Consider the following 13,152-nt stretch of genomic DNA (forward strand, 5'->3'; position numbering starts at 1 on the left):
CAGATCTGAAGATTCCAGAGTTAGCATGCCCCTCCCCTTTCTTCTTCCTATCCTGTTAGCTCCTTGAAAGGTAATTTTTTTGGGTCGCTTGCTACTACTTATCATGATGCTGGGTCCTTTGTTAGGAACGGTTTTTGGAGGAGCGGCCAGCTTACGGCCCCCTGCTCCTTTGGCACGCCTGCTAATTTTATGCAGGTCAGCTGAGGGCTCGAGGTCCACAAAAATAGAATACACCCGTCTTTTTGTAAAAAGATCATCTCCTTTGCCCTAACCCTGTGGTTGGAGTAGAAGCTCACTGGACTATACCTTCAGCCTCGCCACTCTTGTGACTACGTGACTGTAGGAATTCCTCTGGAATTTTCTTGGACCTTCTTTCAACCTTCTACATACTTTACAAATAGGAAGGTGACCTATATGGCAGTAGGAAAGAGCTTTTTTGTCAGAGAAGGCTGACAGAGTTCCAGGAGCTTTTTCACTAAGGCCTTCCCCAAACCATGGCACCTCAGATGTTCTTGTGGGAAAAAGATCGAAGTGGAGGGGCTGTCTGGGCAGTTCTAGGAACTGCCCACATTGCTGTGGGTCAGTGTGTGCTGAAGATATTCCCCAGAGACCTACAATACATAGCTCTGAACAGTTGGCGAGAAGCAGGAAAGGGATAAAGGGAAAGAAAACATACACCTTTGATGCTGAGGATGTTGTCCCTGGAATGTGTGTGTATCCTCAGCACACAAATGCCGGATTTCAGGCCAACAATCTGACATGGACCCAAGTGATGGGCCTTCCAGGGAGAGGGCCCTGTGCTCTCCCTGCCAAGTTGCCATCTTTGAGGGTTACTTATTGAAAATAAAATTGTTAGGCATATGGCATTTCTCTTTAGGATTTCCTTTTTCCAAGTTCCTCTAATTGGATGTGGGGTTGACTAAAGCACATTGCCAGTAAATAGGAGGAAAGGACTGTCAGTAACAGCTAGTTTAAAAATTGCATGTGATCAAGGAGAGCAAGATCATTGAGGAAAACTTTTGTTTAGCCAAGAACAGCTAGGTGGGCTGTGATTGTATGTAGGGATTTTAAAACATGCTGGAAATATTCAGCAGTGGAAAATTTCTTAGAAGTGAGGAGCAGCCAAAATCATCATGTTTTAGAATAGACCCAAATCATAGCATCTCTAAAATGAAGACATCATAAATTCATTCCATTTTCCCTAGATCACAGGTGAAAGTTGTCTTAGTACAGCTGCCTTCATGATCAGAGCCAGAGGGAAGTTACCAACGGATTTGGGGGGTGGATGAGGTGATTGACTCCCAAACATTGCCCCTTCCCTACAGAATTAAAGCGGTGTACTCAGGGAATTGATCTCAGTGGGAAGCCGTAGGACTATTGGTTTAAGGGTAACTACCTTTTCTACTACCATCCTTTGCTTCCCAGCTAGTTAGTGATTAATTTTGAATTGGCCTGTGACTCAGTTCTGGCTAATGAGAGGTTTGCTGGAAATCAGCCTTTTTCTGTCTCCATTTGGAAAGAGCTAACTGCAGTTTGGTGCTGTTGGCCACTAGGGGATCCAAACCCAGCATATGACTATTGTTGGAGAAGGAAGAGCAGAGAGATGGAAAGAACCTCTGTTAGACCACATTTTTAAAAATTCTTTATTGTTTAAAGTATTACACATAGTATTATTACCTATGTCTTCTTTTCCCTCCATTGACCTCTCCCCAGCTACCCCCACCTCCCAACACATGCCCTCACCCCCCTAGAGTCCATTGGTTATGCTTATATGCATGCATACATGTCCTTTGATTGAGAATTTTAGCATCTATACTCATCAGAGGTATTGGTCTGTAATTCTCTTTCTTTGTAGTGTCTATCTGGTTTTGGGATTAGGGTAATGCTGGCTTCATAGAAAGAGCTAGGAAGTGTTTCTTCCTGTTGAATTTTTTGGAATATAGACCACATTTTTGAGCTGCTAAATCTACTAACCCTAAAGGCCATTGTACCTCCAGGTTTCTTTGCATATGTACTTATTATTAAAGCCAATTTGCTGTTCTCTGTTACTTAAACATCAGAACTCACACAGCCCCTTTTCCTCTGTCTAGATTGCCTTTTCACCCATACTTTGTTTGAAACTCTTCTGATGTCTTCAAGATAAGCGAAGGAAGATGAGGTCATACAATAAAAATGTTTTAGAGTCTTCATTTATGTTACTGAAGTGCTTCCCAGAAAAGTTGCACCATTCTCCCCGCTCTCTGTCCCTTTGCCAGGAGCCACTCAAGTCCCAAACACTTCTCACTGCTGACTGGTGAGTGAGCATGTCTTCTGACTTCACCCTGTCTTAGTTAGTATCTTGAGATATGGTCCAGTGGGTTCACAAAGAAAAGACGACCTGGGATAAGCTGGTCCAGTGTGAAGGAGCTGGGAAATCGATTGCTAGGAAATAGAGGATATGGGGGCAAGAAGATGGAAAAAGGAGATGGTGAGATCTCAGCCCGGGCTCAGAAATGCAAGTGGGGAGGATGAGCAAGAAGGAAAGTGAGGAGATGGAGAACAGCCCCTTAATATGTGATAGTGACAAACCCAGCACCGTCTTTGATAAATGACCCACTAGTAGTTTGGATAAGGAGGAAGAGTTACTTATTGTTGATGATGGAAAACCTTGTGTTTGGGAGAAGCCTCTCTGGCTGCTTTTTTATGTTTTAATGAGAAAATTTTAGTTCTACTATGTTAACAAGTTGCAGTTATACCATATGGTCAACTGAAGTCACCACATTACACATTCTATGCTTATTCTCTAACTTTTATGCTGTGTCATCCTGATGTCCTTCTGAGGCACCATCAGTATATGCTGGTTAGGGTTTCAGCATATAAATGTTTCCTTTTTCAAGTGTTTGTTATATCACAAGCCGGCCACACATTTAGAAGGAGCCTTATAAAGGGGCAAAGGGGGCCGGGAAACCATCAATGGGATTTAAGTTGATGAGTCCAAATCACACTTCCTGTGTCCCAGTTTCTTCTCTCTCTATCAGGGCTTTGAATTTATTCAAAAAATAAAATAAAAAAAAATTTAAACCAAGAAAGCCATCTAGTCCAACCGCTCGGATAATAGATGAAGAAGTTGGTTCAAAGAGGTGAAGTGACTTGGAAACAGTCACAGAGTCTCTCAAAGTCCAGAGAAAAAGCTCAGTTGCCTTGACCTCCAGGCCGAAGTCCTTCCTTTTATATCCTTCTGCCCTTTGAGGTTCACTTACCTTGGTTTCAGAGATGTTTCAGTGTTAAAACAGTTTACATAGAGTAAAGTTAAAATGAGCAGAAATACTTTCTAGTTTGCCAGTTAGGAGCAAAGTATGCTCCCAAGATAAGAAGATAGGGAGAGGGAGGGAGGGAAGACAGAGCAGAAGAACCTGAAAGTAGCTTGCTAACCAAAGGCTAATCTGGGCTCTCTCATCCCCTCTGTGACCCCTCTTTCCTGGTGTCCCCACTTTCCTGGTGTCCTGACTCTCTGACGGGCTCACTCCTGCGAGGGGTGCTGCATTTCAGATCGAGGTTGGGATGGAAATTCCTCACTTCAGACTGACCTGAACTGGAATGCAACAGAGAGTCACTTTGATTCTTCAGCAGGTTCTGTGGAGACATTGTGGCCTCCTAGCACTGACCATTCCTTGTAGATGGATGTTTGGTGGTTCTGCCCACAACTGAAGGGCCTGGGGAGCACCTTGGTGATGTCCAGGAGCCAAGCAGACAGTTAAGGGGCTAAAGCAAAGTACAGATTAGCTTGAAGAAGAAAAGAACATACATTAATTCTGTACCTTTTCTTCTTGTCAAGTTTGTAAAGGTGTCTCTCTTCTTATTTTCACAAAGGATGTGGAGTAATAGCAGTCTTTTTCCTAAAAGTAAGGGTTGTAACACTTTGGAAGGTTACTGAGATGGTTGCGGCATGTTTTCTGGAGGGCTTCACCCACAGGGTAGGTTAGGTAGTCAGTCTGGGATCCAGTGACTTCCAGGGGAACCTGCCACTGACCATGTCTGTGAGTCCATAGATCCATGCAGCCATGGAGTCTCTAGGACCTACACCAGGGATTTTGCCTCTGAAGCTGATTAAACACATTCCTCCCAAAGAATGTAGCTTCCCTGAGGTTCGACATGCTGCTCAAGCCTCCTATTTATAAATTATAATTTCTTAAAAATTTCTGAACAGTTTTCACATGTGCAGTCCAGATTAAGTGATATTTCCATTTTCTGTTTTTACTCTTTTCCCTGGAAGAAAATTATGAGTGTCAGTTAAAAGAGTAAGACAAGCAAACACGAAGAAAAGCCCAACTATTGTGTGAAGAATTTCGAAGATTGGATGTGACATGGAGATTGGCGTCCAATGTGAGTCTGGATGAAAGACTCACATGCCACCGGGAATGTGGACGCGACCACATGGCCGGGTTACTGGGCACTTGTTTTAAGTGATACCAGTCTCTTGGGAGAAGATTTTCTCGTTTTCCCTTTTTTAATGGTGAGATCATGACGACTTGCATTTTGCAGAACTGAGCCAGAAGGATTGTCACTCTTTCTAATTTAGGAGGATGAGTGTAGTCTTAAGAAAGCTTCTGATTTCATTTTAATACCAAAGATAAACACTGCTGTTTCCCAGCGAAGTGTGCTGTGGAGCCAACATTTTCTTCTTTCTTCTTTCTTCCCCTTTCCTCCCTTTTTCATTTCCTTCCTCTTCCCCTTTCCTCCTCCTTTTAATCTTTCTCATTCTTCCCCCTCCCTCTCCTTTTCCTTCCTTCCTCCTCATACCTCTCCTCCTCCTCCTCTTTTTCTGCCCCCCCCCCCCCCAGCTCCCTCTCTATTTCCTTCTCCTTAGACTGTAGTGAGGATGAACTGCAAAAACACATGTCAAGCATTTACCTCATCATGATTCAAAGTCCTGGAGTCCACTTGCTTGAGTTCAAAATGCCATTTCCCCCAGAACTCCAACCACCTCCTCCATCCTATTTTGTCTCAATACTCAAAGACAGAGGGTCTCGGTATGACTTCACTCTTCCTGCTTCCCTTGTCAGTCTGTCTGTCTTTCCCTCAGGCACGATGCTTGGCCTTTTGAGCCTCATGACCTTGATGGGCTTGTACTTTGGGGTTTGATTCCACGGGAGGGGGCCTGGGAAGAGGGCAGAATTCACCAACACACTGAGAGAACTTAAGTTTCAGGGCTGCTCATGTATCTGGGCTCCTTCCGAAGTATTACATCCTATGATGTGTTCAGATATTTAGTGACACTTACAGCAGTAAGATATTTTAACCACAACTAGTAAACCACTGACTTTTCCAATCTAACTTGTCTCCTCAGTCACACTTCTCATGTCCAAGAGTTAGAGTGACTTCATGCGTGTTTTTTTGTTGTTGTTGTTGTTGTCGTGTTTTTTTTTGTATCTGACTAAGGGGACCTGGTAAAAAGGTATGTTTACATGGTTTGCAGTCACGTCTACATACAGTGAAGTAATTGCTAGCCATCCTTGCATTAGAATGGCATCCATGAGCAATTCTGTTGCCTACCTGACATCCTAACATGAAGGCATAAGGTTAGAGATTGTGTCATAACATACATGTCCTATGGTCTCTGACGCTGGATGCTTGTATGCATTGGCGGAGGAACAAAGATTGGAATCTACAGAGCGGGAGGGTAGTCTGTGGAAAAGATTCACAAAAGTGCATAATACAAATACCTTGTTATGTTTTCTGGATTTTATGACAGTTGTGGTATTTGCTACTTGAAGTATTTTTTAGTTTGTTGTGACTTCTCTTGATTTAAAGAAACATTCATTTTTTTTCTTGCTTAATTTTGAATTCATAATTTTATATAACATTCCTTAAAGGAGACCCCCAAAACTATATACAGTTCAGGCCCTTGTGTCCTCTCCTGGAGGAGGGTATAAGAGGGAGTTTGCAGGGGGAAGAGGGTGGGAGCACTGTCTGAGTCCTCACAGAGGCGACCAGTGCTGGTGCACAGAGTTTATTTTCTGGCGTCTATGCTTATGTGAATATGTGGTAGGCCTCACTGTGCGCATCATATCCGCCAGTGCAGACACTGACAGTCCCACAGATAGCGGAGCATACGCTAAGCCAGAGCAGGGTGTGACTTAGCTGTGCTAATTATTATAGTCTGCATGAATTGCTTACCACTAATACCTAATTACTGTACAGCAGAATCATAATTACACACCCCAATTAATGTTTCAGATTGACGTGTCTGAATTTTACTGATTGTAACCTCACACATTCTCTATGTGCAATAACCTTGCAAAGTTTGGAGAGTGAGTTCCAACAACTGAAGCTTTAATTGGTCCAAGATTTCAGTAAATCACATCATGGAGCCTTCCATGTGTACGTGCGTCAGCAACCTGTTCTGAAATGCTCCCCACTATTAAAAATAAACGGACCCCACACCTTTAGTGGTTAGAGCTGAATTATCTTTCGGCTAATTGCCTCTCCCTTGGCAATTTGGAAGATGTGGTGGGTTACATATACCCTGTGAGATAGGTCATTGTTTATCTTCTACCATATGCTAGATTTATTTTTCCCCTGTTTATGAATGTAAGATAGTCTTTATTATTGAAATCTACGCAATAAATATCTTGTTTTTATTTTTCCTTAAACTTATGATCTGAAAATGTCATGACCTATGTATTATGTATCATGTATTATGTGCCAAAGACCTAACCCATGTCCACCTGGCCCGTGAGGGAGAGACACACAAGCACACAATGCTGATGCTGAGGACTGAGCTGTGAGGGACGAGCATGATGTGTGGGAGCACTAAGGGCCTGGCCTGGCCTGGTTATGTGTGCAGGGTCTGGGGTGGAGAGGTCACAGAAGGTTTTCTTAAAGAGACGTTGTCTGAGCTGGGTCTTGAAAGGCTGTTCAGAAAGCCTTGGATCTTTGGGTACAGAAGAAAATCTAATGAATGTGTTAACATTCACAGCTACCATTTTTGCTTCCACTAAGCCTTTTAGAGGATCTGGGCAAGAGGATCCGCCTAGTCACAAGGGCCACAGAGAGGAACATCTGTGTTTTTGATTCTTCCCTAGTGTATTTTGGAAGGATTGTTCTTTCAACTCCTTTCTGCCTTCTCTTGCCTCCTTGTGTAAAGAGTACATGGCAGAGCCAGGAAAGCAATTAACCGAAGCCAGTAATTAACTTTCTTCTTGGACGGCCATATGAATTGAGGTTTCTTGGCTGATGGATATCACTGTGGATTGTTCTGTGTGCTATCTCTTTTTGTTGAACTTTTGCCAGCAACATAGACTCTGAGCTTTCATTAGTCCAAAAATCTCAGAAGCTTAAATCATGGTACCTTCAATTTGCCTGTGTATCAATATCCTGCTCTGAATTGCTCTAGGCACCTTCCTATATATTTCTCTTAGTGCAATGCCTGGAACCTGATAGGTACACAGTCAACTCTTATGACTCAAAAAGTAGACGAATGGATGAATGAATGGATAACCAGGATAAGCTGTATTATTAACCTGAGTAAATCTTAAAGTATGGGGTAGTTTGGGAAATTATTAAATTATTTTCTTAAATCTGCACAGAAACAATCCCCACTCATAAAAACACTTTAAATTCCAAAGAGATGGGGCTTAGAAAATAGTTGTTAGTCTATTTTTAAGCTCACAGGGGTTTTAAGACTAATTCTCTGTGAAAAATGCATCTAATTCAGAAAATGTGCTTCATGGAGATCTAAGGACAACATGTATTTTCTTTGAATCTTTGAATAGTTTTTGTTTTAGGTTTAAAACACACACACTCTCTCTCTCTCTCTCTCTCTCTCTCTCTCTCTCTCTCTCTCTCACACACACACACACACACACACACAGAGCGAGAGAGAGAGAGAGAGAGAAAGAGAGAGAGAGACATCCCCTCTCCACCCATATTTATGTCTGAATGGCAAACACGGAGGAGTGAATTGCCCCAGATGACATTCATAAAAAATAGCAGTTCCTCCAGGCTGGCCTGGCCTGGCTGGGAAGACATGTGGGACAGGTTCAGGCATGAAGATCTTGTTCCCTTCTCAGTCCCCCAGCCAACGACGCTTCTGCTGCCACCTCAAAGGATGCTGATCCAAAGCTTAGCTGAGTTGTTTTCTGAAACAGAAATGAAACAGAGCAAAACATGCCCGAGTGAAGGTGTGATGAATTACTGCTGAGGCTGGGGGGTCTGTGCCAAGGTAAAAGGTTGCACAGGTAGCACACCTGGGCTTGCCCATGTTTCTACGAAAGGCCCAGTTCTATTTCCTTCTCTTATACCTCTCTCCACCTTGGGTTATGGGTCTAAACAGAAATAGAAATTTTTATTTACCAAGTTATAACCCCAACAATTAAGAAAAGCCATTATATTCATCTTTCAGACTGACTTTAATAGGTTTAGAGATTAAATATAAATAAAAATAATTCTTAAGTTCTAAGAATTATGGAATGAAGTATAGGAGTTACCACATCCTCTTGGTGCCCTAATCAGAGTGACTCAGTTGGTTGGAGCATCGCCCCATACACCAAAAGGTCACCAGTTTGATTCCTGGTCAGGGCACATACTCAGGTTACAGGTTTGATTCCCAGTCAGGGTGCATATGGGAGACAACTGTTGATGCTTCACTCTCACCTTGGTGTTCCCCTTTCTCTCCATCTCATTCCTCTCTCTCCAAAATCAGTGAAAGCATGTCCTCGGGTGGGGATTAAAATAAATAAAAATAAAATCCTCTTGGCAGCCGGGATGAAAAGAGGTGTGATTTAAGCAAACATTTCTCTCTAGGACTCTGCTTCTTCATCTGCAGTAGATGATTGTTACAGTTCCTCCTCCTGACATGGCATGATTCTCTAGTTCATGCCATGTCAGGAGGAGGGTCTAATGCATCTAAATGCAAGCACATCAAATGCTCAACCTGTGATTTACATGTGTGAGAGAGGAGACCCCTATACTACACTATGTATGTTTTCTAAAAATAAAGTATGCTATATACGTTTCCTGGAAAGCAAAGTTTGGTGACTGTATCAGTCCGATGACTGCAAAGAAACTAAATCTGGGTACTTTGAGCAGAAAAAGGATTTATTATAAGAATTATGTGTGAGGTAACTCACAGTCTCTCTGGGAAGCAGAGAATCACTTGGAATAATGAAATATGGCCAACCACCACACATGGTTGCTCCAGTAAGGACACTGACCAGTTTCTGGGTGGCTGGAGCATTTTTTTTTTTTTTTGTAGTGTCCTGAGTGTTACCCTATAACTAATCCTTGAGTGTAGATTCCCTATTGAGATAATTGGCTGCCCCTAGATTTGCAGCTGGCATACACATGATGTCACACTGTGTTTGCTGAAATCTAAAGGGGAATACAGCTACTGTGAAAAGGAGCCCAATTATACAGTCATCATCTCTCAGTATGAAAGCCAGAAACTCACTTCACTAACCTCCCCTGCTACTCGGCTCTGTCATCTGGGTGCCTTGTACCTATTTGGTTGTGAAACTAGTGATATAAAGACACAGGTGAGAGTTCATTAATTAGCATAGGAACAGTTAGGAATGTATTTTAACTATGAAAATTAGTGACTTAGGAATAAGCAAGAGGAGCATTAGCTATTGATACAATTTTGATAGCAGTACAATCAATATTTAGGATATTAATATGGTTGACCTGTGTCCTCCCAAAATTCCTATGTTGATTCAGTATCTCAGAATGTGGCTGTATTTGGAAAAAGAATCTTTAAAGAGATGAGTAAGTTAGACTGAAATCATTAGGGTGGCCCTAATCCAAGGAATGGTGTCCTTATAAGAAGAGGAAGTTTGTCTAGACAGGAAGATAACAGGGACATGCATGCATAAGGAAAGAACTTGTGAGAAGGAGTCTGTCTGCTCGCCAAGGACAGAGGCCCCAGGAAAAACCAAACCTGTTGACACCTTGATCTTATTTTGCTTGGGACTCTGTGAGCTTCTTGGATTTGTGTGGGTTTTTTTATTCCCTATATCAGGGAAGTTTTCTGTTATTATTTCTTCAAACAGGTTTTCTATTTCTTGCTCAGTTTCCTCTCCTTCTGGAACCTCTATCATATGGATGTTATTTTGTTTTGTGTTGTCCCAAAGTTCCCTTTGGCTCTCGTGCTTTTTTAATTTTCTTCCCTAGAAGCTGCTCTACTTGGGTATTTTTTCCTCCCTTATCTTCTGGCTCACTGATGCAGTCCTCCGCTTCTTCTAGTCTACTCTTGATGCTTTCTATTGAGTTCTTTATAGCAGCGATGTAATTTTTTATTTCTTCTTGGTTCTTTATTTCCTCTTGGTTCATACACATATTGTCAAATTTGTCTTCCATTATTTTCAGCCACCTTATGACCATTTTTCTGAATTCTTTCTCTGACAGGTTGCTTGCCTCCATTTTGTTTACTTGCTTTTCTGGTGATGCCTGCTTTTCTTTCATATGTGGACTGTTTCTTTGTCTCCCCATGGTCTCTCTTCTCTGGGTGTCTGGTTATGTAGTTCTCTCTCTCCTGTGTGGAGTTAAAGGCACAAAATACAAAATAACCAGCTACAGTGCACAAGGCACTGAACAGAAATGTATTCATGATATTAATAACCCCAAATATAGGTGACCACCAGAGAAAGGCAAATTAGAGGATAGGAGAGAAAGAAGAAGAGGGGAAAAAAAGAAAGAAGTGCAAAAATGACATTGGGAAAAGGAAAAAAAAAGTAAGAGAGAAAATAAAGAGAATAAGAAAGAAGAGGGGAACAAACTATATATATGAGGAGAAAACTCCAATATAATAACCACTAATCCCAACAAATGCCAGCAAAAAGTACCTAGAGGTGAATATAAACTACAAACAACAACTAATATCAAGTGAGGCGAGGGAAAATAGAAGCAAAAAACAAACAAAAAGAATAAGCAAAATGATCTCACAAAACAAGCATAAAAATTTGATATAATCAACAATCAAGCAAACAACAACAAAGGACAGAGAGAAAAACAATTTTTTGGAAGGTGAAGACAGAGAAGAGAGAGGTGTGTATGGACTTGGAGCAGGGGATTGGAAATTAGATATATAAGTAGGATGAAATTTGATGGGGTAAAAAGAAAGAATAAGGAAAATCTAAAGCAGGAAAAGGGTAAGAGAAACAGGACATCAAAAGGGGAAAAGTTAGCAAGATAATGATGGCATAAAAGTAAAGTTGAGATAGAGTGAAATGATGCTAAAGGAAAGATGAAAATAGAATGTAGAACACTAATCCCCAAAGTAAAATAAAATGACACTTTAAAAAAAAGTTAAAATAGTAGTAGTAATAATACTGATTAAAAATAAAAATGTAATAATTAAAAAGGTAAAATCGAGTGAGGAAAAAAGAAAAAAAATAGTTTCTTATGTAAAAGATTAAAAAAATAAAAAAAGTAAAAAAATGTGCATCAATGAAGATCATTCACTTCCTCTACTGTTCTGTTTGGCATGCCTGTTTCCTAGTCAGGACAGTATTGCAGTTCCTTGTGTTCCACTGTTCCCTCAGTGTTGTAAGTCTGTCCTGATTTTTAAGCAGGCAGTGTGTCTTAATTTCTTGTATTCCTTTATTTGTGTTTACACGAGTCAATTTGTGATTCAACCCCTGGGTGGCAGTGTTTCTGGATTGACTTCCGGGTCTATGGGTCCTCTCTAGCCAGTGCTTAGATCCTGCTTTCCCTGTGGCACTCAATACTGGTTTGTGGGAGTGGGTTGCTCCAGAGCTGGTTCTCTGATATTATCCCCCGCTCTGATCCCCAGGTTCCAGGAAAACAACTTCCCCCTGAAATCTCTTAGGGTGTCCCCAATTGGGTGATTCTATGTATTTTGCTTAGTAATCAGAAGCAAGGATTTAAAGGGGGGGGGGGGCGGGAAGAGCCAGTGTAAGTGTGCAACTCTGGGGCTGTGTACAAGTCTGTGCAGTATTTTTTTCTAAGTAGCCGGCACACTTTTAAAATTTTTAGGCTTGTCCTTTTGCGTCAGATCAAAATGGGTTGCTTTTTAGAGTTCCCTTCTGTTAGCAGCTCTGAGCACCCTCTTTCACGTTCACGGATCACACCAGCCCCCAAAGCCACGGAATTTTCCAGGCGCAGACTTTCCCCGGTCCTCCAGCTCCCACAGTGTGTGCATTTCTCTCTCCCGCCAGGACCAGATACCTCACCTCATCCCAGGCGAAATCTGACCTTTCCGTGGTGGAGTGTAGAGCTCCTCTGGATCTGTGTGTTTGTTCTGGGGTTCGCAGCCCTCTGGTGGGTGCCGTAGATTCCCCGGGCTTTTCAGGCATCAGATGACATCTACTTTCCCCTTCAAGGTGGTGCAGTTTCCACGTCGGAGCCTGTTGCTCCTGGAGGGAACCCAGAAGCAGTGGGGGCTGCCCGGTCAGGGGTGCCCCGTCCAGCAGTTCCCTGCAGTCTCCTGGAGTATAGCTGTCCCTCAACTCACCAACAAACAGTCTTCATGTGACCCTCAGCTCTTCTATCTGCTCCAGGTCAAGACTAGCGACACGTCTGTCTATTCTTCCGCCGTTTTTCCGATCAACACTTTGATCTTAGACTTTTAGACTCCAGAACTGTGAGTAAAGAAATTCCTGTTTTTAAGCCTCCAAGTCTGTGGTATATATTTTTAAATGGCAGTTCTAGCCAACGAATTCAGATATATAGATTGGCCCGAATAGTAGAGCCATTCCTGACCTTTGATGAAGAGGGCATGAGAGTCCGGTGAAGCCCGCAGCCTTTTATTTAGGGATAGTGCCTGACTCGATCCCTAAGTGATCCTGTGTCTAGCTGCCTCGGCGAAGGATTTCCAGTTGTCTGATGTGGGCTACAAGGTTCCGGAGGCCTGCATGTCTGCTTTGAGGATGCTTCACTCAAGGTGGTGCCGAGAGCACCTAAAAAGACAGAACACAGGGACTTCTCTGAGCTTGCCACACCTGCTGTACGAGCTGCTAATAGACATTTATCTAATCAATGTCTATATGTGGAACAGAATTTGGTGCAAGACTTGATTTTGTTATGACTGGTGGTCAGATGATGGGGAAGTAGGTACCCCCTCTCCCTGCAGGCAGGACCGTCCTCGCATGGATAGGTTGGTTCACTGCCGGTGTTCACAGGCACTGAACATCCCTTCCCAGGACAAATCTCCCT

The sequence above is a fragment of the Pipistrellus hanaki genome (genome assembly GCF_964339955.1).
Source record: "Pipistrellus hanaki genome assembly, chromosome: 1".
Taxonomy (NCBI): domain Eukaryota; kingdom Metazoa; phylum Chordata; class Mammalia; order Chiroptera; family Vespertilionidae; genus Pipistrellus; species Pipistrellus hanaki.